General features: G+C 37.8%; 1 long non-coding RNA gene and 1 other non-coding gene across 2 annotated transcripts in view; both read left to right on the top strand.

Moving 5' to 3' along the window:
* Positions 1-6,892: 6,892 nt before the first annotated feature.
* Positions 6,893-27,654, top strand: part of LOC148545181 (uncharacterized) — a 194,862-nt gene continuing 174,100 nt past the window's right edge. Inside the window, exons 1-2 of the long non-coding RNA XR_015899182.1 lie at positions 6,893-7,189; positions 7,274-7,476. This is a non-coding gene — a long non-coding RNA (uncharacterized LOC148545181). The remainder of the gene's footprint in view (positions 7,190-7,273; positions 7,477-27,654) is intronic.
* Positions 21,885-21,988, top strand: LOC148545188 (small nucleolar RNA R71). Its single transcript, XR_015900382.1, has one exon. It is a non-coding gene; the product is annotated as a small nucleolar RNA R71 (small nucleolar RNA).

The raw sequence follows: 27,654 nt of genomic DNA, 5'->3' as shown, positions 1-27,654 counted from the left end.
AAAATCAAATAAATAGTTATTTGTGATTTATTTTATTTGTTGATAATTTTATTTTAAAAAAATTATTTTACAAAAGATAATTAAATACATTTTCATGATAATTGAAGTTTAAATTAATTAGAATTTTTATATAATCTTTATTGGATATTTGGTATAATTGAAACTATAAGTTTGATAATTGAAAAATTAGAATAATTGTATAATTTAATTTAAATAAATTCTATTTTGAATGAATTATGTTATTAATTTGAATTCCTAAAAATTATTTTATTAGAAATGATTAGATTGATATTTATAAATACTTTAAGTTTAGGTCAATTAATATTTATGTACCATTTTTATTATAATCAATTATTTTATAAATTGAAATTAAAGTTTTAGAGATAGAAAAATAATAGAGATTTGTATGATCTAATCTGGAAAATTGATATTTGAATTTAAATTGTACTTTACAAAATATAATTAACTTGTTTATTTTATAATGTAAATTAGAAATAATTAATTGAACTTAGTAATATGTTGATAAATAATGTTCCTAAATATTTTTAATAAAGTATATTTAATTTTAAAATTACTCTACCTTCCGATTTTATCAAAATATCTATTCATAGCTATCCATTATTCTTTTATAAAATCCTAATTCCTAACCCTAAATTCCCAAATTTCCAAATTGAGAAAACAGAAACCCTAATCTCCTCTAACCCTGACAGCCGCCGAAACCCCCTTCCCCCAAACTTAGCAGCTTAGACGCACAAACACTGGAGAAACGAGAAACAGAGAGAACGGAGAGTGCAGAGAAAGGAGATGGAGTCTGACGCAGTCGCCACCTCCGTCGTGTGTCACCATCGGTCATTGCTGCTGAGCTGTCGTCGGAAATGGAACCGCGGAGAGAGAGAGCCATCCAGCCACCTTGCCAGAGCCGTCGTTTGTGCGCCGTCGCCGTTGAAGGAGGAAGCTGTTCATGCCTATCGCAGTCCCATGGAGTCCGCGCTGCCATCACGAGTGAGAGAGGGAGGCGTTGCTGCTTGCGCCGCCGCCTTGCCTCCGTCACCGCTGGGGTTTCGTTGCTACCGCCGTTGGTTCACCATGGAGGAGAGTGGATCTGAGGAGAGAGAACTCGAGGAAGAGAAGAACACGAAGAGGAGGAACTGGGATCGTTGTTGTCACCACCGCTGCTGAAGACTAGCCCCCGCCCCGAGATTTTACCGTCACCATTCTACCCGGCGTCGCCAGCACTGAAGTCGGCCACTACCACCGTCGAGCCTTGTTGGAACTGGTGTTGCTTCTGGAGGTTTGGAAGGGAGGCTTGCTCGGATCTGCTTCTGGTCCTGGTTCTCGCAGCTGCCGGAGCCTCTGCTGCCATCAGCGCTGCCATTAAAGCTATTGATTTGGTCCCAATTCCTCCATTTTTGAGACCGTGAGCTTTAATCCTTGCTCTGCTTCTATCCTATTCCTATGTCTTTCACCTGTTCTAACTAAGGAAACCTATGTTTTTGTTCAGTGCTGCTACTCTATTTTCCCTGTTTACTGCTAGAACTATCATAGGGGATACTGTTAAACTGTTAGAGCTGCTGTTGTTGCTGATGCGAGTTAGAACGAAATTGGAGTCACGTTTAATTTTGTGGGTTTCGACTAACTGAGGTAGGAGATTTAACGTTTTTAATTTAGAATGCCTACAAAGTTATTGGATGAGTGCAAATGGTTAACAAAGGTTAAGAATTTCTTAATTAACATGAATGACTTGAAATGCATGTGGAATTAGTTGGTTGTTGTGATTATTCTGAGCTGTGATTGAATTTAGATGCTGTTGTGAATAATGATTAATTTAGTATAGTTTATTAAATTGAAATATGCCGAGTTAATTATTGAAAAGCTGTGGTATGGATAACTGATGAATTGAGTTTTGATTATTGCTGTGAATGTAATTAGTTTTGTTGTTATGAGAGACTAATTGATAGAAATAAGCTTGGTTTGAGGTTGTGAAATTTGAAATAAGTTTGATGATGTTTTAGTGCTTCAATTGGATTATTGAATTCAGGTTAAGGCTGCGAATGTCTTTGGGCTTTGTTGTGAGTGTTTGAAGTTGTAATTGATATTGTTTTCTCTGATGTGGATGGAATTGAGTTGAATTATAACTGTAGTTGGTGATTGATTTGATGATTGTGCGTACTGAATGTTGTAAGGGATAGAATAAATGGTGTTACTTTTGTTGCTGAGCTTGCTGATGTGAATTGATGAGTTATTGTGTGTTTGAATGATGATGAGTGTATATGGAAAATTATGCTTGGCATAGTGTAGAAAAGAAAAGGTTTGATGATACTTAAGTACTTGACATCGTGTGAATTATTGATTCTGGGTTCTTGGGCTGTGTTGGCAATGAAGACAATTTTGAATAACTGGAAAGAGCTTAAACGTGTGATTTTGGAAGGGTTATAAGTTCAAATGTGGTTTTTGATAAGTAAGGTTGTTGAAAATGCTTAAGGCAGAATTTCTGCATACATGACAGTAGAAAGAATCAATTTCTGGGAGCATCCCAGGTCATATACTTGAATGAAACTATTTTTGCATGAAACTTTACCGTGTTTTGAGCATCTCATAAAAAATTCAGAATTTATTGATGAGTATTTTGGGAGAAATGAATTTTTGAAGATTGATGGTTTCTGCAGAAAATTCTGTTTCTTTACTGCAGAAGCACCAACTTCCAACTCACTTAACTTTCAATTCTGGTAAGTATTTGAGCTGAAACTAACGGCATTTTCAAGCTTCCTGTGTCCACAATCTTCATTTTAAATTTCATGTCAACATCCTATTTAACCAAGTAGATATGTTGAAAAGAGTATGGATAACTCACTGGATTTTAGAAACCGAATTCTAAAAGGCCTGGCTGTGTTTCTCACTTCATAACTTTTTCATATGACATGGTATTAATCTGGAATTGGATTCAATAAAAAGCTGAAAGAGTCTTGTTTGAGGTCGTGAATTTTGAAAGGCATTGGGTGAAAACTGGATTTTTAAGGAATTTATCAAACTTACTACTTGCTGCTGTTTTTCTGCATTTTCTTAGGAAACAATAACAGAATTATAAGAGAGATGGTACAAGTTTTTATTGTGACCAAATTACCTCAACACCAAGTTTCTTGGAATACTAGTCTATTGAGTTTAATTTTGAAAGAATCCTATGATAAGTGAAAGTTAGTTACGAATTGATGAGGTGAAAGTTGAATTGATGGGTTATGTGGGAATTGTGGGTTATGACCGAACTGTTGGCTATTGTAAATTGTGAATTTTCTGACTGATTTGAGAACCTCTTATTTTGTAGTTGTTGAAGAAAGGGGGAGACTTGTTGAGAAAGAGGGAACCCGTAAGGGTGGCTAAGTCCGAGTATTAGGGGAGGTGTTGTCGAAATTTTATAAAATTTGAGGTTTTATTTGAAAAGTTATTTTAGAAGATTTGGATTTGAAAAATGATTATTTAAGTTTTATTTGATTACTTCTAATGAGAGGCTATGTTTTGAAAGGTGTTTAATGAAATTAAAATAAATAATTTTCTTGAGTCTTTTGATAGAGGACTAAACTGAAAAATAGTTTTAAAGTTGGCTTGACTCAAGGTTGCTAAAGCAGAGATTATGAACTGAATTGATGATTGAGATTTTTGCGAACGAATGCTTGAGAAAGTTAAGAAAGGTTTAAGAAAATATGTTAAGGATTCAAAGGGAAAAGAGAATGGGGAACTGATATATGGATTGTTGAGTTTTAGAAAGGAAAATGAAAAGTGATAAAATACGGGAAAACCTCATGAACTCTTAGTTGTTTAACTACGGGGAAAATCCATGAATTGATAATTGGTAAAATTAGGGAAGTACCCACGAACAGAATGATCATTGATCTCGGAAAAAACCTATAGATTGTTATTTGTTTTATATGCGGGAAAAACCCACGGACTGATAATCATTGATTACGGGAATAACCCATGAATTGTTGTATGTTGATCTCGGGTATAGCCCATGAACTGAAGATTAATGATTGCTGTGTATTGATCTCGGGTATAACCCACGAACTGAAGATCGCTATGTTATTGTGTATTGATCTCGGGTATAACCCACGGACTGAAGATCTCTGTTTTGTTTGTGAAATGATCTCGGGGACGCCCACGAACTGAGGATCACTGTTTCCCCTTGTGCGTATATTATGGGGTCGGGCTTTGCGCCGACTGCCGGTAGTCACGAAGGAGTGGTATTCTTACCTCCGACAGATATGCACTAAGGACACAAAGGAAAGCCATATCTGGGACTTGTTCCTAGGTAATGTCGGGCTGCAGGGTGTAAACCAACACGTGAGCTCATGGCCTGCTAAAGATAGACATGCATCATATTGGTTGTGCATTTACATTTGGTTGTGTTTGCCTGTATTACTTTTTTTTTTGTGCTGTTTGTCTTATTGTGATTCCTTTGCGTGTTGAATTGAGTTTCTTACTTGTGCTAGTAGTTTGTGAATGGAAAGAGATGATTAATATCTGTCATTATGACTGAGAATCAATTATGTGGCTGAAAGATATTTAATATGACAAGTTTTGCGATGGAGATCTTTTTTTGGGTTTAGAGATTTAAAGAAAGTAATTATTTATCTAAAGTAAGATTAAAAAGTATTTCAAGGGATTTAACAAAGATGGTTTATTAAGCAAAGTTAATTATTTGCATGTTAATCATTACTTTTACGGCATTCCCATTCCCTACTGAGAACGTGTGGTTTGTTCTCACCCCAAAATCTTCCACATTTTCAGTGACACAGGTACGAAGATTCAGTTTGAAGTTGCGGGCAATTCTAGCATTTATTTACGAGTTAAGTTTATGACTTGAGTTTCTTTCATAGAATTCCCTCGCCTTTGTAGCTTTAGTTTTTATTTTATGCAGAGGGATAGGAGTTGTACCTGAATTTTATTTAAATTCTTTTGTATAATATTACTATTATTAATAATTATGTGATTATTATTACTTGGTGATGTTTGCTATATGATTTTAATTTTTAAAAAAAAAAATTCTGGTATTTTTACTAAAATTGAATCGCGATATCAAACTAAAGGCTTAATAGTAAATAGTTAATAAGGAAAACAGGTCAGTAACGCCTTACTTTTGGTACGATCATGACGTATTGAAAGTTGGGTCGTTACAATATGGTATCAGAACAGTTCGTTCCTGTTAGAGCCTTGGGAATGGACTGACTATGCTTCATTGCATACTCTGAGTGTCTGTCATCCTTTGTGACTTGTTCTTGTAACAAGAGTTTGTGTTTTATTTGCATGACTGTCTGATGATTAACGCTGTTAGTTTACCATTTCATATTTCATGGTATTAGGTCTGGCCAACTTAATACTAATGATTTATGTACATGGCAACACTAACAGGTTATCATAGACGAAATAGAAGTAATAGGTAATGCGATTCACAGGGTTTGGGAGCGTTAGAGGTTATGAAGTTAGCTTCAATTCGACGTATAATCTTTATTCGTGCCACATGAACTCGTGTCATCTTTTTCTTCGTTGCTTTCATTGCCATCTTTTTCTCTAGTTTGATTGTTCCCAACCATACTCTGTCATTCTTGTATACCTTTGCTTGCCTATGAATCTGACTCTTTGAATATTCATCCCTGATAATGCCTATGTTTCTGTTCATATATTCTGTTTTCTTTGATTTAAGTTTGAACTTATTTTATTCTAGCAATTTTCGAGGGCGAAAATTTTTATAAGGTGGGTAGAATGTAACAACCCTAGTTTTTGAAAATCAAATAAATAGTTATTTGTGATTTATTTTATTTGTTGATAATTTTATTTTAAGAAAATTATTTTACTAAAGATAATTAAATACATTTTCATGATAATTGAAGTTTAAATTAATTAGAATTTTTATATAATCTTTATTGGATATTTGGTATAATTGAAACTATAAGTTTGATAATTGAAAAATTAGAATAATTGTATAATTTAATTTAAATAAATTCTATTTTGAATGAATTATGTTATTAATTTGAACTCCTAAAAATTATTTTATTAGAAATAATTAGATTGATATTTATAAATACTTTAAGTTTAGGTCAATTAATATTTATGTACAATTTTTATTATAATTAATTATTTTATAAATTGAAATTAAAGTTTTAGAGATAGAAAAATAATAGAGATTTGTATGATCTAATCTAGAAAATTGATATTTGAATTTAAATTGTACTTTACAAAATATAATTAACTTGTTTATTTTATAATGTAAATTAGAAATAATTGATTAAACTTAGCAATATGTTGATAAATAATGTTCCTAAATATTTTTAATAAAGTATATTTGATTTTAAAATTACTCTACCTTCCGATTTTATCAAAATATCTATTCATAGCTATCCATTATTCTTTTATAAAATCCTAATTCCTAACCCTAAATTCCCAAATTCCCAAATTGAGAAAACAGAAACCCTAATCTCCTATAACCCTCACAGCCGCCGAAACCCCCTTCCCCCAAACTTAGCAGCATAGACGCACAAACACTGGAGAAATGAGAAACAGAGAGAACGGAGAGTGCAGAGAAAGGAGATCGAGTCTGACGCAGTCGCCACCTCCGACGTGTGTCACCACCGGTCATTGCTGCTGAGCTGTCGTCGGAAATGGAACCGCGGAGAGAGAAAGCCGTCCAGCCACCTTGCCAGAGCCGTCGTTTGTGCGCCGTCGCCGTTGAAGGAGGAAGTTGTTCATGCCTATCGCAGTCCCATGGAGTCCGCGCTGCCATCACGAGTGAGAGAGGGAGGCGTTGCTGCTTGCGCCGCCGCCTTGCCTTCGTCACCGCTGGGGTTTCGTTGCTACCGCCGTTGGTTCGCCATGGAGGAGAGTGGATCTGAGGAGAGAGAACTCGAGGAAGAGAAGAACACGAAGAGGAGGAACTGGGATCGTTGCTGTCACCACCGCTGCTGAAGACTAGCCACCACGCCGAGCTTTTACCGTCACAATTCTGCCCGGCGTCGCCAGCACTGAAGTCGGCCGCTACCACCGTAGAGCCTTGTTGGAACTGGTGTTGCTTCTGGAGGTTTGGAAGGGAGGCTTGCTCGGATCTGCTTCTGGTCCTGGTTCTCGCAGCTGCCGGAGCCTCTGCTGCAATCAGAGCTGCCATTAAAGCTATTGATTTGGTCCCAATTCCTCCATTTTTGAGACCGTGAGCTTTAATCCTTACTCTGCTTCTATTCTATTCCTATGTTTTTCACCTGTTCTAACTAAGGAAACCTATGTTTTTGTTCAGTGCTGCTACTCTATTTTCCCTGTTTATTGCTAGAACTATCATAGGGGATACTGTTGATGCTATCAGGAAACTGTTATTGCTGCTGTTGTTGCTGATGCGAGTTAGAACGAAATTGGAGTCACGTTTAATTTTGTGGGTTTCGACTAACTGAGGTAGGGGATTTAACGTTTTTAATTTAGAATGCCTACAAAGTTATTGGATAAGTGCAAATGGTTAACAAAGGTTAAGAATTTCTTAATTAACATGAATGACTTGAAATGCATGTGGAATTAGTTGGTTGTTGTGATTATTCTGAGCTGTGATTGAATTTAGATGCTGTTGTGAATAATGATTAATTTAGTATAGTTTATTAAATTGAAATATGCCGAGTTAATATTGAAAAGCTGTGGTATGGATAACTGATGAATTGAGTTTTGATTTTTGCTGTGAATGTAATTAGTTTTGTTGTTAAGAGAGACTAATTGATAGAAATAAGCTTGGTTTGAGGTTGTGAAATTTGGAATAAGTTTGATGATGTTTTAGTGCTTCAATTGGATTATTGAATTCAGGTTAAGGCTGTGAATGTCTTTCGGCTTTGTTGTGAGTGTTTGAAGTTGTAATTGATATTATTTTCTCTGATGTGGATGGAATTGAGTTGAATTATAACTGTAGTTGGTGATTGATTTGATGATTGTGCGTACTGAATGTTGTAAGGGATATGATAAATGGTGTTACTTTTGTTGCTGAGCTTGATGGTGTGAATTGATGAGTTATTGTGTGTTTGAATGATGATGAGTGTATATGGAAAATTATGCTTGGCATAGTGTAGAAAAGAAAAGGTTTGATGATGCTTAAGTACTTGACATCGTGTGAATTATTGATTCTGGGTTCTTGGGCTGTGTTGGCAATGAAGACAATTTTGAATAACTGGAAAGAGGTTAAACGTGTGATTTTGGAAGGGTTATAAGTTCAAATGTGGTTTTTGATAAGTAAGGTTGTTGAAAATGCTTAAGGCAGAATTTCTGCATACATGACAGTAGAAAGAATCAATTTCTGGGAGCATCCCAGGTCATATACTTGAATGAAACTATTTTTGCATGAAACTTTACTGTGTTTTGAGCATCTCATAAAAAATTCAGAATTTATTGATGAGTATTTTGGGAGAAATGAATTTTTGAAGATTGATGGTTTCTGCAGAAAATTCTGTTTCTTTACTGCAGAAGCACCAACTTCCAACTCACTTAACTTTCAATTCTGGTAAGTATTTGAGCTGAAACTAACGGCATTTTCAAGCTTCCTGTGTCCACAATCTTCATTTTAAATTTCATGTCAACATCCTATTTAACCAAGTAGATATGTTGAAAAGAGTATGGATAACTCACTGGATTTTAGAAACCGAATTCTAAAAGGCCTGGCTGTGTTTCTCACTTCATAACTTTTTCATATGACATGGTATTAATCTGGAATTGGATTCAATAAAAAGCTGAAAGAGTCTTGTTTGAGGTCGTGAATTTTGAAAGGCATTGGGTGAAAACTGGATTTTTAAGGAATTTATCAAACTTACTACTTGCTGCTGTTTTTCTGCATTTTCTTAGGAAACAATAACAGAATTATAAGAGAGATGGTACAAGTTTTTATTGTGACCAAATTACCTCAACACCAAGTTTCTTGGAATACTAGTCTATTGAGTTTAATTTTGAAAGAATCCTATGATAAGTGAAAGTTAGTTACGAATTGATGAGGTGAAAGTTGAATTGATGGGTTATGTGGGAATTGTGGGTTATGACCGAACTGTTGGCTATTGTAAATTGTGAATTTTCTGACTGATTTGAGAACCTCTTATTTTGTAGTTGTTGAAGAAAGGGGGAGACTTGTTGAGAAAGAGGGAACCCGTAAGGGTGGCTAAGTCCGAGTTTTAGAGGAGGTGCTGCCGAAATTTTATAAAATTTGAGGTTTTATTTGAAAAGTTATTTTAGAAGATTTGGATTTGAAAAATGATTATTTAAGTTTTATTTGATTACTTCTAATGAGAGGCTATGTTTTGAAAGGTGTTTAATGAAATTAAAATAAATGATTTTCTTGAGTCTTTTGATAGAGGACTAAACTGAAAAATAGTTTTAAAGTTGCCTTGACTCAAGGTTGCTAAATCAGAGATTATGAACTGAATTGATGATTGAGATTTTTGCGAACGAATGCTTGAGAAAGTTAAGAAAGGTTTAAGAAAATACGTTAAGGATTCAAAGGGAAAAGAGAATGGGGAACTGATATATGGATTGTTGAGTTTTAGAAAGGAAAATGAAAAGTGATAAAATACGAGAAAACCCCACGAACTGTTAGTTGTTTAACTACGGGGAAAATCCATGAATTGATAATTGGTAAAATTAGGGAAGTACCCACAAACTGAATGATCATTGATCTCGGGAAAAACCTATAGATTGTTATTTGTTTTATATGCGGGAAAAACCCACGGACTGATAATCATTGATTACGGGAATAACCCATGAATTGTTGTATGTTGATCTCGGGTATAGCCCATGAACTGAAGATCAATGTTTGCTGTTTATTGAACTCGGGTATAACCCACGAACTGAAGATCGCTATGTTATTGTGTATTGATCTCGGGTATAACCCACGAACTGAAGATCTCTGTTTTGTTTGTGAAATGATCTCGGGGGCGCCCACGAACTGAGGATCACTGTTTCCCCTTGTGCGTATATTATGGGGTCGGGCTTTGCGCCGACTGCCGGTAGTCACGAAGGAGTGGTATTCTTACCACCGACACATATGCACTAAGGACACAAAGGGAAGCCATATCTGGGACTTGTTCCTAGGTAATGTCGGGCTGTAGGGTGTAAACCGACATGTGAGCTCATGGCCTGCTTAAGATAGACAAGCATCATATTGGTTGTGCATTTACATTTAGTTGTGTTTGCCTGTATTACTTTTTTTGTGCTGTTTGTCTTATTGTGATTCCTTTGCGTGTTGAATTGAGTTTCTTACTTGTGCTAGTAGTTTGTGAATGGAAAGAGATGATTAATATCTGTCGTTATGACTGAGAATCAATTATGTGGCTGAAAGATATTTAATATGACAAGTTTTGCGATTAAGATCTGTTTTGGGTTTAGAGATTCAAAGAAAGTAATTATTTATCTAAAGTAAGATTAAAAAGTATTTCAAGGGATTTAACAAAGATGGTTTATTAAGCAAAGTTAATTATTTGCATGTTAATCATTACTTTTACGGCATTCCCATTCCCTACTGAGAACGTGTGGTTTGTTCTCACCCCAAAATCTTCCACCCTTTCAGTGACACAGGTACGAAGATTCAGTTTGAAGCTGCGGGCGATTCTAGCATTTATTTACGAGTTAAGTTTATGACTTGAGTTTCTTTCATAGAATTCCCTCGCCTTTGTAGCTTTAGTTTTTATTTTATGCAGAGGGATATTTGTTGTACCTGAATTTTTTTTAAATTCTTTTGTATAATATTACTATTATTAATAATTATGTGATTATTATTACTTGGTGATGTTTACTATATGATTTTAATTAATAAAAAAAATTTCTGGTATTTTTACTAAAATTGAATCGCGATATCGAACTAAAGGCTTAATAGTAAATAGTTAATAAGGAAAACAGGTCAGTAACGCCTTACTTTTGGTACGATCATGACGTATTGGAAATTGGCTCGTTTCAGAAGGCATTGTTGGAGAGAAGCATTGGTTCGGTCATGTGACAAGGAATGGTGAGGATTGAGCAAATCATTGTTGAAGATCCATGAAATGGACGGCCTGCATGTGAAAATGAGTGAAGACAAGGATTGTTCCTCCATTGGTTGCATGTGGTTCGGCCTCCTAGGCCATGCAAATTTTGTTTCCAAGAGAGCACACTTTCCTAAGCACATGTGACTCCCTTTTCCATCTTGTGATAACCGTGCATGCCCGTTGTCCTTTTCTTCAAATTTCACCATTCCTATCCACATGAACCAAACAATTAGTAAGCTTAAACTTTAAATTACATACGGTGATGTAGTATATGTACAAAAGGAAAACGTTGCTATGTGTTCATTATGTGTGAATAACCAACCATGCCCCTTAGAAATTGAACAAAATTTTGGTGAACACCAAACTTGTTTTCTTCTAAGCGATCTATATAAAATCCAATGAATATCTATCATAATTAGTATATTTATTATGAGGAACATTTTATTTGCTACCATGCTACCATAAACTCGTAAAATGATGCAATGTATGGTTTATCTATTCATGAATTTGAGCCTTTGAGTAAAAGATGACTTTCTTGAAATTCATAGCATATACAGACACCAAAGTTAATGTTTGGCTATATACTTAAACAGAAAAAATGAGTATATATCCTAGAATGGTTCTATGATCAATCATGCTTGAAAAGCTATTTTAAAGTGCCTTTAGGCACACCAAACTTAGGAGTCAAGCATATGCCTCAAAATGATGTGTGCAATTATCAAATCCACTCATGAGAGCTCAAATTTATGCTAGAATAACCATTAATTATTGAAATTAAAATAACAGCAAGAATATTAAATCATGGGCTGCCTCCCATGGAGCGCTCTTTTATTGTCACTAGCTTGACATTGGTCCCTTGTTAGGGTGGTTGATGATTGTGGTGCCTCAATTTGTCTCCTCTCACTGTGAGCCTTCTGCCTGTACGTTGATGGTCATCTCTACATGCTCCAGTGAGAGTATCTTGTTGATGGTGTAGTAATCATTAGTTTGTGGATCTGTTTCCAACTGTTGGTAGATCAATCTTACTCTGTCCCCTTTTGAGAATCCTTCAGTTGGTATCCTTTTGTTCTTCTACCCTTTTGGAGCTCTTTTCTTGTTCTTCTTTCCTTTCTTTGGTGGCTCTTCTGTCTTTACATCGGATTTAATGTCAGGAACTTCCTTCCCATACATCAAATCTTCAATCCCTTCCTGCTTTCTCTTTTCAGCCTTCTCATGTTCTTTACCCTCTTTTCCTTCTCTACCTTCCATCTCTTGCTTCACAAGTGAGCTGATGAGCTATTCATTGGTTTTTTCTTTCCACTGTAGCTCTTCTTCTTCAATTCTCATGCAGCTTGTTTCTTCAACAGTATGCTATACTTCCTGGAAGACATTTAAGGTGATCTTCTCATCATTTACCCTCAAGGTCATTTCTCCTTATTCCACATCAATGATGGCCCTTGCTGTGGCCAGGAAAGGTCTTTCCAATATGATAGAATTATTCCCCTCTTCTTCTAAGTCCAGGATTACAAAGTCTACTGGAAATATGAATTTTTCTACTCTGACCGAGAGATTTTCAATCACCCCCTTAGGAGTTACCAGAGATCTATCCACTAGCTCCAATGACATCTGTGTAGGCTTCACTTTGTCTATAGATAGCCTTCTCATCATGGACAGAGGCATGAGGTTAATACTGGATCCTAAATCACACAGTGTCTTGTCAATGATTGTGTCACCAAGGGTACAAGGTAAGAAGAAGCTCCCAGGGTCTTTAAGCATTAGTGGGATGCCTTATTGGATCATTGCACTGCATTCTTGTGTCAGGATCACTATTTCTTTTTCATTCCAGCTCCTTTTCATGTTGATGAGTGATAAACCCCATTTGGAGGGTTTATCTTGTGTTAAATTTAGAGGATTTTATCGCCTTCTCCCACATTTATCCAATGAAATAGCATGGTTTTATAACTTCTCCTTTAATTGTGCTTAAGAGTGAAAACATGCTTTTTAGGTCTTAAAATAACTAAATTTAATTCACCTTGATTCCATTAGATGCCTTGATATGTTTGTTAAGTGATTTCAGGTTTAGGAGGCAAAGATTGGATTGAGGGATTTTACATATAGAGGCATTTTACATATAGAGGAATTTTACAATCATCAATGAGCTCTTTGAGGAATTTTACATATAGAGGCATTTGTTCCAGAGCTTTAGCAAGTGGGATGTTGATCCCTAGCTTCTTAAACACTTCTAGGAACTTGGGGAACTGTTGGTCTTTAAGATCTCTGTTGAACCTTTGAGGATATGTGATACACGGAAACTTGTCTCTCAACAATTTTTCCCTCGGCAAGTATACCAAATTGTCGTCAAGTAAATACTCACAATAGAGTGAGGTCGAATCCCACAGGGATTGATTGGTCAAGCAACTTTAATCAGAGGAATGTTCTTGTTGAGCTAAGCAGAATTTGATTTGAGAATTTCAGGAAATTAAATGGCGGAAAAGTAAATGGAAGAAAATGTAATTGCTGGAAATAAAGAACTGAATGTAAATGACGGAAAGTAAATTGCAGAATCTTAAATGGAGAATGGGGAAGATGAACATAAAAGTAAATGGCAGAAAGTAAAGAGAATGGGTAAGATCAGAAATGGGGAGTTCATTGGGCTCTGGAGATGTTGTATTCTCCGGATCAAGTTCATTTTCATCTCTTCCTCAATCAATGCATTCATTGATCTCCTTGGCAATGTTAAGTGATTGAATTCCAATTCCTTGGTAATTCAATCTCACAAATCTTGATCAATAGCCAATTCCTTGGTCTAATTGCTCATGAGAAGAGATGAAGTATGGTCACTGATTATACCACATGTATTTCCAAATCAAAGTATTGGGAGAATTATATGTCACTATATCCGTCCAAACCCCAATTTGGTCCAATATGAGAAAGCATTTCTAGCATGATCTCTTCATTCCTCTTCCAAGGTTCCGAAGAGATCCAAGTATGAATAGCTTCTTTTCCAAGATAACTACCCAATTGGATGAAGATTTAAAGCTTTCTAGTAAAATCAAGAGAAAAGAAAGAAGAAGAATAATGAAAACTATTATTGATCCATCAAATTACAACAGAGCTCCCTAACCCAATGAAAGGGGTTTAGTTGTTCATAGCTCTGGGAATGGAAAGAAAAGATGGAAAATACATTCTAAAAGTAAAACTAGAAGTTGCAGAGAAAGTAAAATTATACAGAGAGTAGTTCTCCCAATGCCCCCAAAAGCTCCCTTACTAGTTTAAAACTACTCCTATACATACTACTCTTCTAATCTTCTAGTTGGCTCTTCAAGTCTTGGATATGGGCCTTTGGATCTTTAGTTGAAGCAGTTGCAGTCTTCAGTGGGCTCAGCTTTGCTTGCAGAGAAAGTGTGAGTTAGGCATGGACGTTAGTTAGGACGTTAGTGGTGTTAACGTTAAGTGAGAATGTGGGTTCGAGAATGTTAGTGACGATCACCTTTTTCACTAACGTTCCTAACCCAAGATGGTCCACGTTAACTTCAACGTTAGTGGCACTAACGTGACCACTAACGTTGCCTCTTGGTCCTTCACAAACGTTATTGGCATTCACCTTTTCCAATAGCGTTTGCTTGTTGCCCTTCCTCCCTACGTTAGAGTCCACGTTAGTGTAGCTAACATGACCCTTAACGTGGGCATGCCTCAGCTTCGAGAGCGTTAGTGACACTTACCTTTGTCACTAATGCTCCAAACGCCCCTTTTCACGTTAGTGCCTCACGTTAATTGTATTAACGTGGCCACTAATATGGTGGTGATTGCCATCTCCAACATTAGTGACAAAGGTGAGTGTCACTAACGTTGGCTTATCATTTCTTTCTTCCACGTTAGCTTCCACATTAATGTAATTAACGTGGCTAATAGTGGCTTGGTCCAACGTTAGTGACAAAGGTGAGTGTCACTAACGTTGGCACTTCTTTGTTCCTTCCACGTTAGAGTTCACGTTAATGTAATTAACGTGACTCTTAACGTGGCTAAGTATGCCCCTTTTTCCAACGTTAGTGGTATTCACTTTTACCACTAACATTGGAGCTTTACTTCTCCTCCACGTTAGCTTCCACGTTAATGTAGTTAACGTGGCAACTAACGTGGGCTATGATGGCTCACGAAGGCGTTATTAGTGATCACTTTTCTCATTAACGTTGCAAGCTAGTTCCCATTCTACGTTAATGGTCACGTTAGTTAGACTAACATGGCTATTAACGTGGCATCTTCCTTGCTTCCTTTGTCCTGAAATCAAGCAAGTAAAGTGCATCAAAGCTAGGTTCTAACTCATGAGATCATGCATCATCCATTTTATCATTCAATTCATGCATAATTCTCATAAACTCATATAAAATTCACAATGTTTGCTTGAATCAAGATGTAAGTGATTATCTACCCAAAACTTGCTTATTAACTAAGAAAATGCATGAAACTACCCTAAAACAGTAAAGAAAAGGTTAGTGAAACTGGCCAAAATGCTCTGGCATCACAACACCAAACTTAAAGCTTGCTTGTCCCTAAGCAAGTACTGAAACATGAGAATGATGAATGAAATGACAAGAGAAATGAGTCATTATTATGGAAGTCATATCCTTGGTTTTATGGGGTTTCATGCATAGCAACTTAGGTTCATTCCTTTACTGGCTTTCAGACCTTTATCATGCCCTGGAATACTTACTTGATTGCACCCTATGAGACTTTTATTCATTGATCCCTTTGTCTTTTCAAGGTTTAATTGTGTTCTTAGACTAGGTGCTTTGTGAGAGGGTGACTCTTTAAGATAAGCTTTCAGCTAGCACTCCCGAACCAGTTGGTCCAAGGTGCTGGGTGTTAAGACACTCCTAAGGACTTACTCCCTCAAGTCTCTTTCCCCCATACATACACACCACAGGAACATGGTTTGTTATTTTCCTTCTTGAGACCTTGGTGTCCAGCACCTCTTTGGGTTACTAAGTGTTCTGTTGCAAAGGTTACTCTTGATAGTGGACTTTCAGTTGATAATCCCGGGTTAGTTAACCCAAGTTACCAAGTGAGAAGGCACCCCTGAGAGCTTATTCATCCAAGCATATCCTTTACATAGGAGCACCACAGACACATGCCCCATGATTCAACCCTTGGTGCCTAGCCTTATTTCTTATTCTTTTTCTTTATCTCTCAACTTTCATTTTTCTTTCCCTTTTTCTTATTAGGATCTTGTTATTTAGCTAATCTCATGGGGTGTGTTTCAAGCATATGATTCAGGACAGATAATTGCCTTCCTACCTTGTTGGTGAACCAACTTAGCTAAGTAATTACTACACCATAAGCTTAAGAACTTACTCCACAACTGAACATCACTCTGGTCTTTCATAACATCTTTTTTTATTTGACTTAAAGGACAAGCATACAAGTAAGCAAGGTGAAAATGCAGCAGGTAACTTGAAACAGCACACATATGACAAAGGCGGGGAAAAACGAACATTAAATCTTAGTGATGTAAACTAAAGAGTAACTAATAATCAAGGATACATTCAGACTTCCAATTTGAGCATTTCCAAGCATATGGAATCAAGTAACAATACAACCTTTTGGTGGTGACTTCTAGCCATCCCTTTGTTGTCATCGTCCATAGCTTTTGCATCCTTCTTTGCCTCCTTGGATGATGGTGCACCATTTTTCCCGAAGATTTGATTTAATTCCTGCAAAGTTATTGGAAGTTGCTTGTTCCCAAAGCACTTGAGAAATAGTTAGCATGCATGTATGCTTGTGAATTTCTGAACCTGATTTGGTGTGTGAACACCAAACTTAGTTCCTTGCCTAATGCAACAGATTGAATACATGCAGAGAGCCTTATGTACTTTTATTACTAAAATGACTATGAACTAGAAACTAAACTCTTGTCAAGTGGTTTCCCTGATTTGTTGGGGCTAGCAATCTGCTCTTGAAGAGGTGTAGTGTGATTCTAACTGAAATCTTTGGTGGAACACCAAACTTAGAATTACACATTCACTCTTGGATTGTTTTGGTGTGCAACACCAAACTTAGCTTCTCGCAATACAGGGCAAACTACTTGTAACTTTTATTGAAATAATCATGAAAAGGAAACTACCTTAGGTTGGGTTGCCTCCCAATGAAGCGCTCTTTTAGCGTCGCTAGCTCGACGGTTTCTCCATCAGTTGAGATGATATTTCACTTTGGGGCTTTCCCCCATGTTGTCCATGTAATGCTTGAGCCTTTGTCCATTCACAGTGAAAGTCCTCCTTGAGCTTTCCTCCATGATTTTTATGTGTCCATACGGCGAGACCTTTGTGACAAGAAAGGGTCCAGACCACCTTGATTTGAGTTTTCCAGGGAAAATTCTCAATTTGGAGTTGTAGAGGAGCACTTGCTGTCCTTTTTCGAAGCTCCTGGGTGTCAGATTGAGGTCATGTCTTCTCTTTGCCTTTTTTTTATAGATCTTGGCATTTTCATAGGCTTGAGATCTAAACTCCTCCATTTCCTGCAGCTGCAAGACTCTTTTTTCACCAGCAGCAAAGCTATCAAAATTTAGTAGCTTGAGAGCCCAGAGGGATTTGTGTTCAAGCTCCAATGTTAAATGACAGGCCTTTTCGTACACCAGTTGATATGGGGACATCCCGATTGGTATTTTGAATGCCGTTTTGTATGCCCAAAGAGCATCATCTAGCTTCTTCGACCAGTCTTTTCTTGATGCTCCTATAGTCTTTTCCAGAATCCTTTTTAACTCTCTGTTAGATATCTCGGTTTGTCCACTTGTTTGGGGTGGTAAGGTGTGGCAACCTTGTGCTTTACCCCGTATCGTAGGAGAAGAGCTTCTCGTGGTCTGTTACAAAAATGGCTTCCTCCATCACTGATGAGCACTCGTGGGACTCCGAACCGGCTAAAGATATTCTTTCTGAGGAAGTTCATGACCACCTTGTTATCATTTGTTGGGGTTGCAATGGCCTCTACCCAATTGGAAATGTAATCCACTGCTACTAGGATATACTTGTTTGAATATGAGGTTGGAAATGGTCCCATGAAATTGATTCCCCATACATCAAATAGTTCTAGCTCTAAGATAAAATTCTATGGCATCACATTTCTTTTGGGTAGGTTTCCAGCTCTTTGGCATTCATTGCAGTTCTTTGCTACTTCCTTGGCATCCTTGAAAAGGGTGGGCCAAAAAAATCCGCTTTGTAACACCTTGACTGCAGTTCTTTCCCCTCCAAAGTGGCCTCCATAGCACGAGCCATGGCAGTTCCATAAGACCTCTCTTCCCTCTTCTTCTGAAACACATCTTCTAAGGATTCCATCTAAACACTTCTTGAATAGGTATGGTTCATCCTAAACAAAATACTTCGTGTCATTGATGAGCTTTTTTTTTTATGTTTGTTGATTTCTGGAGGTAAAGCCCCAGTTGCCTTGAAATTGGCAATATCTGCAAACCAGGGTGCTCTGTGAACTGTCATCAACTGCTCATCTGGGAAGAACTCATTTACACTTGTATCATGTGTTCCTTCTTTATCATAAGGGATTCTGGATAGGTGATCTGCTACTTTGTTCTCCACTCCTTTCTTGTCTCTAATTTCAATATTGAATTCCTGCAACAACAAGATCCATCTTATTAGTCTTGGTTTTGATTCTTGCTTGGCAAACAAATATTTAAGTGCTGTGTGATCTGTGAAAATGATCACTTTGGCACCAATGAGGTATGATATAAACTTGTCAAATGCAAAAACTATTGCCAGCAACTCCTTTTCAGTAGTGGTATAATTTCTTTGAGTGTCATTGAGGACTTTGCTGGCATAGTATATCACATGGACCAAGTTATCTTTCCTCTGTCCTAACACTGCCCCAACTACAAAATCAGATGCATCACACATCAGTTCGAATGGTAAGTTTCAATCAGGTGGAGAAATGATAGAGGCAGAGGACAACCTCTTTTTCAAGTTTTCGAATGCTAGCATGCATTTTTCATCAAAGACAAATGGTGTATCAGATACAAGGAGATTGCTTAAGGGCTTGGCTATCCTTGAAAAATCTTTAATAAACCTTCTGTAAAAGCCAGCATACCCTAAAAAGCTCCTAATTGCCTTGACATCACTTGGTGGGGGTAATTTTTCAATGAGTTCCACCTTAGCTCTGTCTACCTCAATGCCTTGGTTAGAAACCTTATGGCCAAGAACTATTCCTCCTGTCACCATAAAGTGACATTTCTCCCAGTTCAAGACCAAGTTTATCTCTTGACATCTTTTTAATACCAGGGCCAGGTGATTTAGGCAATTAAGAAAGGAATCTCTAAATACTAAAAAGTCATCCATAAAGACTTCAATGAATTTCTCTATCATGTCTGAGAAAATGGAGAGCATGTAGCATTGGAAAGTTGCAGGTGCATTACATAGCCCAAATGGCATGCGCCTGTAGGCAAACACTCCATATGGGCAAGTGAATGAGGTTTTCTCTTAGTCTCTCGGATCAACCACTATTTGGTTATATCCTGAATAACCATCGAGAAAACAGTAATATGCATGTCCTGCAAGTCTTTCCAGCATTTGATCCATGAAAGGAAGGGAGAAATGATCTTTTCTTGTAGCTTCATTGAGTTTTCTGTAGTCTATGCACACCTGCCATCCTGTGACGGTCCTTGTAGGAATGAGTTCGTTCCTCTCATTGGGTACTACAGTGATTCCTCCTTTCTTGGGGACCACTTGGACGGGGCTGACCCATGGGCTATTCGAAATTGGGTAGATCACCCCTCCTTGCCAAAGCTTCATGACTTCCTTCTGTACCACTTCTTTCATGACTGGATTTAGCCTCCTTTGGGACTGGATGGATGGTTTGGCATCATCTTCCAGTAGTATCTTATGCATGCATATGGCCGAACTGATTCCCTTCAAGTCAGGGAGGGTCCATCCAATAGCATCCTTATGCTTTTGTAATACTTGGAGTAATTCATCCTCTTGATCTTGGCTGAGGGCTGAGTTTATGATCACTGGGTAACTTTTATTCTCTCCTAAATATGCATACTTGAGAGTGGGTGGCAGTGCTTTGAGTTCGAGTTTGGGTGCTTCTTTTCTTTCATTCTCCTCCTCTGGTGCACCCTGAACATGAATCTCCGCTATTACAGCCTCTTCGCTAGATGCTGATTCCTCTTCTGTTAACCCTTCAAGTTCTTCTTCTTCAAAAATCTCTTGTACTCTATCTTCCAGTGAATCCAGCCTCATACATTCTCCCAATGGTTCTTGTGGGTAGCTCATGGCCTTGAACACATTGGATGTCATCTTCTCATTGTGTAATCTCAGGATAAGTTCACCTTTTTGGACATCAATGATAGCTTCAGCAGTGGCCAAGAATGGTCTTCCCAGGATGATGGAGGCCTTGGCTTCCTCCTTCATGTCCAACACTACAAAGTCTGTTAGGAAGATAAAATCTCCTACCTTCACCAGCAAGTCTTCTACTATGCCACGAGGAAACTTGAATGATCGGTCTGCCAGTTGTAGGGCCATTTTTGTTGGCTTGGCCTCCTCAATCCTCATTTTTCTCATCATAGCTACGGACATCAGATTTATACTGGCTCCTAAGTCACATAGAGCCTTTTCCACTGTGATTTCTCCTATAATACAAGAAATCTGGAAGCTTCCAGGATCCTTCAATTTCTGGGGTAGTTTGTGCTGAATGATGGCACTACATTCTTTGGTTAGTATCACAATTTCGTTGCTCTTCCAACTTCTCTTCTTGGTCATTAATTCCTTCAAGAACTTGGCATAGAGCGGCATTTACTCTGTTGCTTCAGCAAAAGGTATGTTAATCTGTAGTTTCTTGAAGATTTCCAAAAATATTGGGAATTGGTTGTCATCCCCCTTCTTTTTCAATTGCTGAGGGTATGGAGCTTTTAGAACGTCTCGCTTCACCATTTCTCCTTTTTGCTGTGAATTGGGAGTGGAAATTTGGACTTCATCTCGTTCCTCTTTCCCTTCATTTGAGTTCTTTTCTTGTGGTTTCTTGGGAGTTTCCTTCAATTCCTTCCCACTTTTGAGGGTGATGGCCTGGCATTCCTCCCTTAGGTTTGAAAAAGTATTGCTGCACAGATTATGGCTGGGAACTTGCTTGAATAAGTAGCCAATTTGAGTCTCAAGTTTCTTGATGGCAGCATCTTGATTCTGCATATTGGACCGCACTTCCTCTCGGAACATTTTACTGTCTTGAACTTCTTTGCATATAGGTTCAAGTAGAGTTTCGATCCTTGAGAGTCTATCTTCGGATGATGGTGAGTTGAGATTAGAAGGATGAGGAGGGCTATTTTGGTTTCGATATGGATGTTGAGAGGTGTTGTTAGGTGGGTGCTGATATGATCTCTGTGTGGAGTGTTGGTGAACTGCACTGTTGTTGGGGTTGTGACGTCTTTGATCTTGTCCTTGATCTTGTTGATTTTCCCACCTAAAGTTTGGGTGGTTCCTCCAACCAGGATTATAAGTTTTGGAGTACGGATCATGGTTTTGCCTAGGTGAGTTTCCAATGTAGTTGGCTTGTTCCTGATCACCCTCTACCTCTGCATTCACTCCTTCTTGAGCTGCTGATGAGGTGGTGATTGCTGCTACTTGGTTCCTCTCCATCTTCTTGGTAAGGTCGGCCAACTGCTTGGTAATCATCCTGTTCTAGGCCAGCAATGCATCCACGTTGTTTAGATCCATTATTCCTCTAGTGTTGCCTCTTTCAGAGGCATAGAAGTAGTCACTCTTTGCTATAGTCTCAATGACATCTATGGCTTCTTCAATGGTCTTCTTCTTGTTCAGAGATCCCCTAGATGAGTGGTCTACTGCCTTCTTTGATTCGTAAGAAAGACCCTCATAGAAAATGTGTAACTGCACCCATTCATTGAACATGTTTTGCGGGCACCTTCTTGTCAAGTCCTTAAACCTCTCCCATGCTTCATATAGAGTCTCACCATCTTGTTGCCTGAAGGTTTGTACCTCAGCTCTCAACCTGTTGATTCTTTGAGGATGATAGAATCTCGCCAAGAATTTGTTCACCACATCTTTCCAGGTTGTTAAACTCTCCTTCGGGAAGGATTCTAGCCATTTAGATGCTTTGTCCTTGAGTGAGAAAGGAAACAGAAGCAGTCTATAGGTGTTGGGATGAACACCGTTAGACTTTACAGTATCACATATCCTTAGGAATGTGGTTAGATGTTGATTGGGGTCTTCTTGGACACTTCCTCCGAATGAACAGTTCTTCTGAACAATGGTGATGAGCTGTGGCTTTAGTTCAAAGTTATTGGCATGTATGGTTGGCTTTTGGATGCTACTTCCACAGTTTCCTGGGTTTGGATTTATGTAAGATCCCAGAACTCTTCTCTCTTGCTCAGCATGATGCACTGGATCTTCTCTGCCATGGTTGTGAGCTTCTTCTTCATGATGATTCTCCATATTCTTATCCATGTCTGGTTCAAAGTACTCTTCCTCTTCCTCAGCACCAACAACTCTCTTTCCTCTTGTTTCCCTCCTTAATCTAAGGAAGGACCTCTCAGGTTCAGAATCAAAAGAAGTTAAAGCCCCACTTCTTCTACTTGTCATACAACCAACAAGGCCAAAGCAAAAGGGAGATAGAGAGTATTCTTATTAAAAATGCTGTTAGTGTGAGTGATGCAATATATCAAACAATTAGTGGGTTAGTGAACTGAATTGTAACAAATAAGAGAACACCACAAACGGGTAGGGGTAAAGGGAAGAAAATAACTGAAACTGAAAGTAAATCAATCAAACAGAAATTAAATCAAACAAAAGAAAAATGCTCAATCTATTTATCCACCAATTTAATCATTGTTGATACAAAATCAATCCCCGGCAACGGCGCCATAAACTTGATGCACGGAAACTTGTCTGTCAACAATTTTCTGTCTGCAAGTATACCGAATTTTCGTCAAGTAAAAACTCACAATAGAGTGAGGTCGAATCCCACAGGGATTGATTGGTCAAGCAACTTTAATCAGAGGAATGTTCTAGTTGAGCTACGCAGAATTTGATTTGAGAATTTCAGGAAATTAAATGGCGAAAAAGTAAATGGCAGAAAATATAATTGCTAGAAATAAAGAACTGAATGTAAATGACGGAAAGTAAATTGCAGAATCTTAAATGAGGAATGGGGAAGATGAACATAAAAGTAAATGGCAGAAAGTAAAGAGAATGGGTAAGATCAGAAATGGGGAGTTCATTGGGCTCAGGAGATGTTGTATTCTCCGGATCAAGTTCATTTTCATCTCTTCCTCAATCAATGCATTTATTGATCTCCTTGGCAATCTTAAGTGATTGAATTCCAATTCTTTGGTAATTCAATCTCTCAAATCTTGATCAATAGCCAATTCCTTGGTCTAATTGCTCATGAGAAGAGATGAAGTATGGTCACTGATTATACCACATGTATTTCCAAATTAAAGTATTAGGTGAATTATATGTCACTATATCCGTCCAAACCCCAATTTGGTCCAACATGAGAAAGCATTTCTAGCATGATCTCTTTATTCCTCTTCCAAGGTTCCGAAGAGATCCAAGTATGAATAGCTTCTTTTCCAAGACAACTACCCAATTGGATAAAGATTGAAATCTTTCTAGTAAAATTAAGAGAAAAGAAAGAAGAAGAATAATGAAAACTATTATTGATCCATCAAATTACAACAAAGCTCCCTAACCCAATAAAAGGGGTTTAGTTGTTCATAGCTCTGGGAATGGAAAGCAAAGATGGAAAATACATTTTAAAAGTAAAACTAGAAGTTGCAGAGAAAGTAAAATTATACAGAGAGTAGTTCTCCTAATGCCCCCAAAAGCTCCCATACTAGTTCAAAACTACTCCTATATATACTACTTTTCTTATCTTTTAGTTGGCTCTTCAAGTCTTGGATATGGGCCTTTGGATCTTTAGTTGAAGTAGTTGTAGTCTTCAGTGGGCTCAGCTTTGCTTGCAGAGAAAGTGTGAGTTAGGCATGGACGTTAGTTAGGACGTTAATGGTGTTAACGTTAAGTGAGAATGTGGGTTCGAGAACGTTAGTGACGATCACCTTTTTCACTAACGTTCCTAACCAAAGATGGTCCACGTTAACTTCAACGTTAGTGGCACTAACGTGACCACTAACGTTGCCTCTTGGTTCTTCGCAAACGTTATTGGCATTCACCTTTTCCAATAACGTTTGCTTGTTGCCCTTCCTTCCTACGTTAGAGTCCACGTTAGTGTAGCTAACGTGACCCTTAACGTGGGCATGCCTCAGCTTCGAGAGCGTTAGTGACACTTACCTTTGTCACTAATGCTCCAAACGCCCCTTCTCATGTTAGTGCCTCATGTTAATTGTATTAACGTGGCCACTAACGTGGTGGTGATTGCCATCTCCAACGTTAGTGACAAAGGTGAGTGTCACTAACGTTGGCTCATCATTTCTTTCTTCCACGTTAATGTAATTAACGTGACAACTAACATGGCTAATAGTGGCTTGGTCCAACGTTAGTGACAAAGGTGAGTGTCACTAACGTTGGCACTTCTTTATTCCTTCCACGTTAGAGTTCACGTTAATGTAATTAACGTGACTCTTAACGTGGCTAAGTGTGCCCCTTTTTTCTATGTTAGTGGTATTCACTTTTACCACTAACATTGGAGCTTTACTTCTCCTCCACGTTAGCTTCCACGTTAATGTAGTTAACGTGGCAACTAACGTGGGCTATGATGGCTCACGAAGGCGTTATTGGCGATCACTTTTCTCATTAACGTTGCAAGCTAGCTCCCATTTCATGTTAATGGTCACGTTAGTTAGACTAATGTGGCTATTAACGTGGCATCTTCCTTGCTTCCTTTGTCCTGAAATCAAGGAAGTAAAGTGCATCAAAGCTAGGTTCTAACTCATGAGATCATGCATCATCCATTTTATCATTCAATTCATGCATAATTCTCATAAAATCATATAAAATTCACAATGTTTGCTTGAATCAAGATGTAAGTGATTATCTACCCAAAACTTGCTTATTAACTAAGAAAATGCATGAAACTACCCTAAAATAGTAAAGAAAAGGTCAGTGAAACTGGCCAAAATACCCTGGCATCAATATGGCAGAGGAGGGATGTGAGTCTTCATCATTGTCCTCTATTCTTGTGACTGTTCCTCCATGATTTGCTTCCCTTTCTTTGAAGCTTGAGGTTCCTCTTTCTTCTTGAGTTTTTCTTGGTCTTGCTTGTCTTTTTCTCGTTCTTGCTTTTTGCTGCCAATATCATTCTCCACAGGCTTCTTGTTAGTTTCTTTATCGGCTGGCCTCTTGTCGTTATTTGCTTGGATAATTGTCCAATTTGCCTTTCCAAGTTCCTCAGTGAAGCTTCATGGTTCTTGTTAGCTAGCTCTTGATGTTTCATCATTTTTTCCATCAATATCTCCAAGTTGGAGATCCTTTGAGATTCTTGGGGTGGTTGTGGTTGATTATGGGATGTTGAGGGTGAATGATAGTTATTTTGGTTAGTGGATGAGTTGTTGGGTGGATAGTAGTTGGATTAGAGTTGATTATTTTGTGGTTTTCTGTATGGATTTTGGTTAGTGTTTGGCTGGTTTTGATGGTTTGTGTTTCTGAAGTTGTTTTGGTTTGAATTTCTTTGCCTAGGTTGCTGGTTTTGACTCTCTCCCCATTTCAGATTGGGGTGGTTTCTCCAGGATGAGTTGTAAGTGTCTCCATGGAAGTCATTTGATCCAGACCCTTGATTTTGCATGTATTGCACTTGCTCTTGCTGCTGCTCCTCATAGTTTTCCTCTTGCTGTCCCCACACCACTGATGGTTGGTTAGTTGTGCTCATTGCTGCAAGTTGCAATCCATCCATCCTCTTTGACATTGTTTCAATTTGTTGTTAGAGCTGCTGGTGCATGAGTTTGTTTTGAGCTAATATAGTATCAACTCTTTCAAGCTCAAATACACCTTTCTTTGGGGCTGCTTGCCTTTCAGAGGAGTAGAAATACTCATTATTGGCCACCATATCTATGAGATCATGTGCCTCTTAAGCAGTTTTCATCATTTGCAAAGATCGTCCTGATGAATAATCCAAAGCTTTCCTTGAAAGTAAGGATAAGCCTTCATAGAAATTTTACAACTCCACCCATTCACTGAACATTCCCTCAGGACACCTTCTGATTAGAGCTTTATACCTCTCCCAAGCTTCATACAATGACTCTCCTTCTTGCTGTCTGAAGGTTTGCACATCAGTTTTTAGCTTGATGACTCTTTGGGGTGGATAGAATTTGGCTAGAAATTTGCTAACCAAATCATCCCAGCTCGTAATGCTCTCCTTAGGGAAGGTTTCTAACCAATGTGTGGCTTTGTCTCTCAGTGAAAATGGGAATAAAAGAAGCTTATAGATGTCAGGGATGACTCCATTGGTTTTGACAGTGTCACAGATTCTCAGGAATACAGAGAGGTGTTGGTTTGGGTCTTCAGCAGCACTTCTTCCATATTGACAATTGTTTTGAACCAGGGTAATCAATTGAGGCTTGAGTTCAAAGTTATTGGCATTGACATTGGGGGTTAGGATGCTACTCCCACAATTCTTTAGGTTGGGGATAGTGTAGGAAGCTAAGACTCTTCTCTGAGGCTGGCCATTGTTGTTGGCCACACCATCATTGTGATTTGGGATATCATCATCCATCACTTGATCCTCCTCTTCTGATTCCTTTTCACCAATAATTCCCTTTCCTCTTGCTTTTCTTCTCAATCTTCAGAGGGTTCTCTCGTCAAGGTTAAAAAATGTGGATTCACATCTTCCTCCTCCTGACATAAAACACAAAACCAGAAACTAAAATGAAGCACTCTACTGCTAGAGTGAGGTTAGTGTTAGCTTAAGCAAAAATTCAAATAGTTAGTATGCTTAGTAAAAATAAAAAGAAAATGCTTAATCTAGATTATCACCTTACTTAGTCATTGTCAATCTAAATCAATCCCCGGCAACGGTGCCAAAAACTTGATGAGAGAAAAATGATTCCACACAAAACTCACCGGTGAGTGTACCGAGTCGCATCAAGTAGTAATAACTCACAAGAGTGAGGTCGATCCCACAGGGATTGATGGATTGAGCAATTTTAGTTAGGTGATGAATTTAGTTAAGCGAATATTTGATGATTTGAGTGAAACTTGATTAACAAAATCTAAATTGCAAGAAAAGAAAAGGTGCAGAAAGGTAAATTGACTGAATCTAAAGGTGCTGAAGAAGTAAATTGCAAAAACTTATAGAGCAAGAAAGTAAAAGAGCTGAAACTTAAATTACAAGAAAAGTAAATTGCAGAAACTTAAAGTGCAAGAAATGTAAATTGCTGAATCTAAATGCTAAAAAATGTAAATTGCTTGAAGAGTAAAAGGGATTTGGGTATTGGGATTCAGAATTGAACAAGAAAATGCAAGCTAAAGTGAATCAGAGAGCTTTGAGATGAAGAGATTTAGCTCAGCATCCAAATAGAAATGTAAAATTTCTTGAAGAAATAAACAGCAAGAAAACTTAGCTCAATTATGAAACTATAAAAGAGAACTTGAAGATCGAAGAAGAGCAATGAGATCAGAAATCAGATCTAGATCTCATTTACTCCCGTGACGAAGCAGAAAAGAAATTGCAGAAGAAATAAAAATGAAAACAGCAAAAGAAGCTT

This window comes from Arachis ipaensis, chromosome B9 (genome assembly GCF_059453495.1).
Source record: "Arachis ipaensis isolate K30076 ecotype BB chromosome B9, ASM5945349v1, whole genome shotgun sequence".
Taxonomy (NCBI): Eukaryota; Viridiplantae; Streptophyta; class Magnoliopsida; order Fabales; family Fabaceae; genus Arachis; species Arachis ipaensis.
Note: the sequence above shows the minus strand (reverse complement) of the source record. Positions and strands in the feature narration are given on the sequence as shown.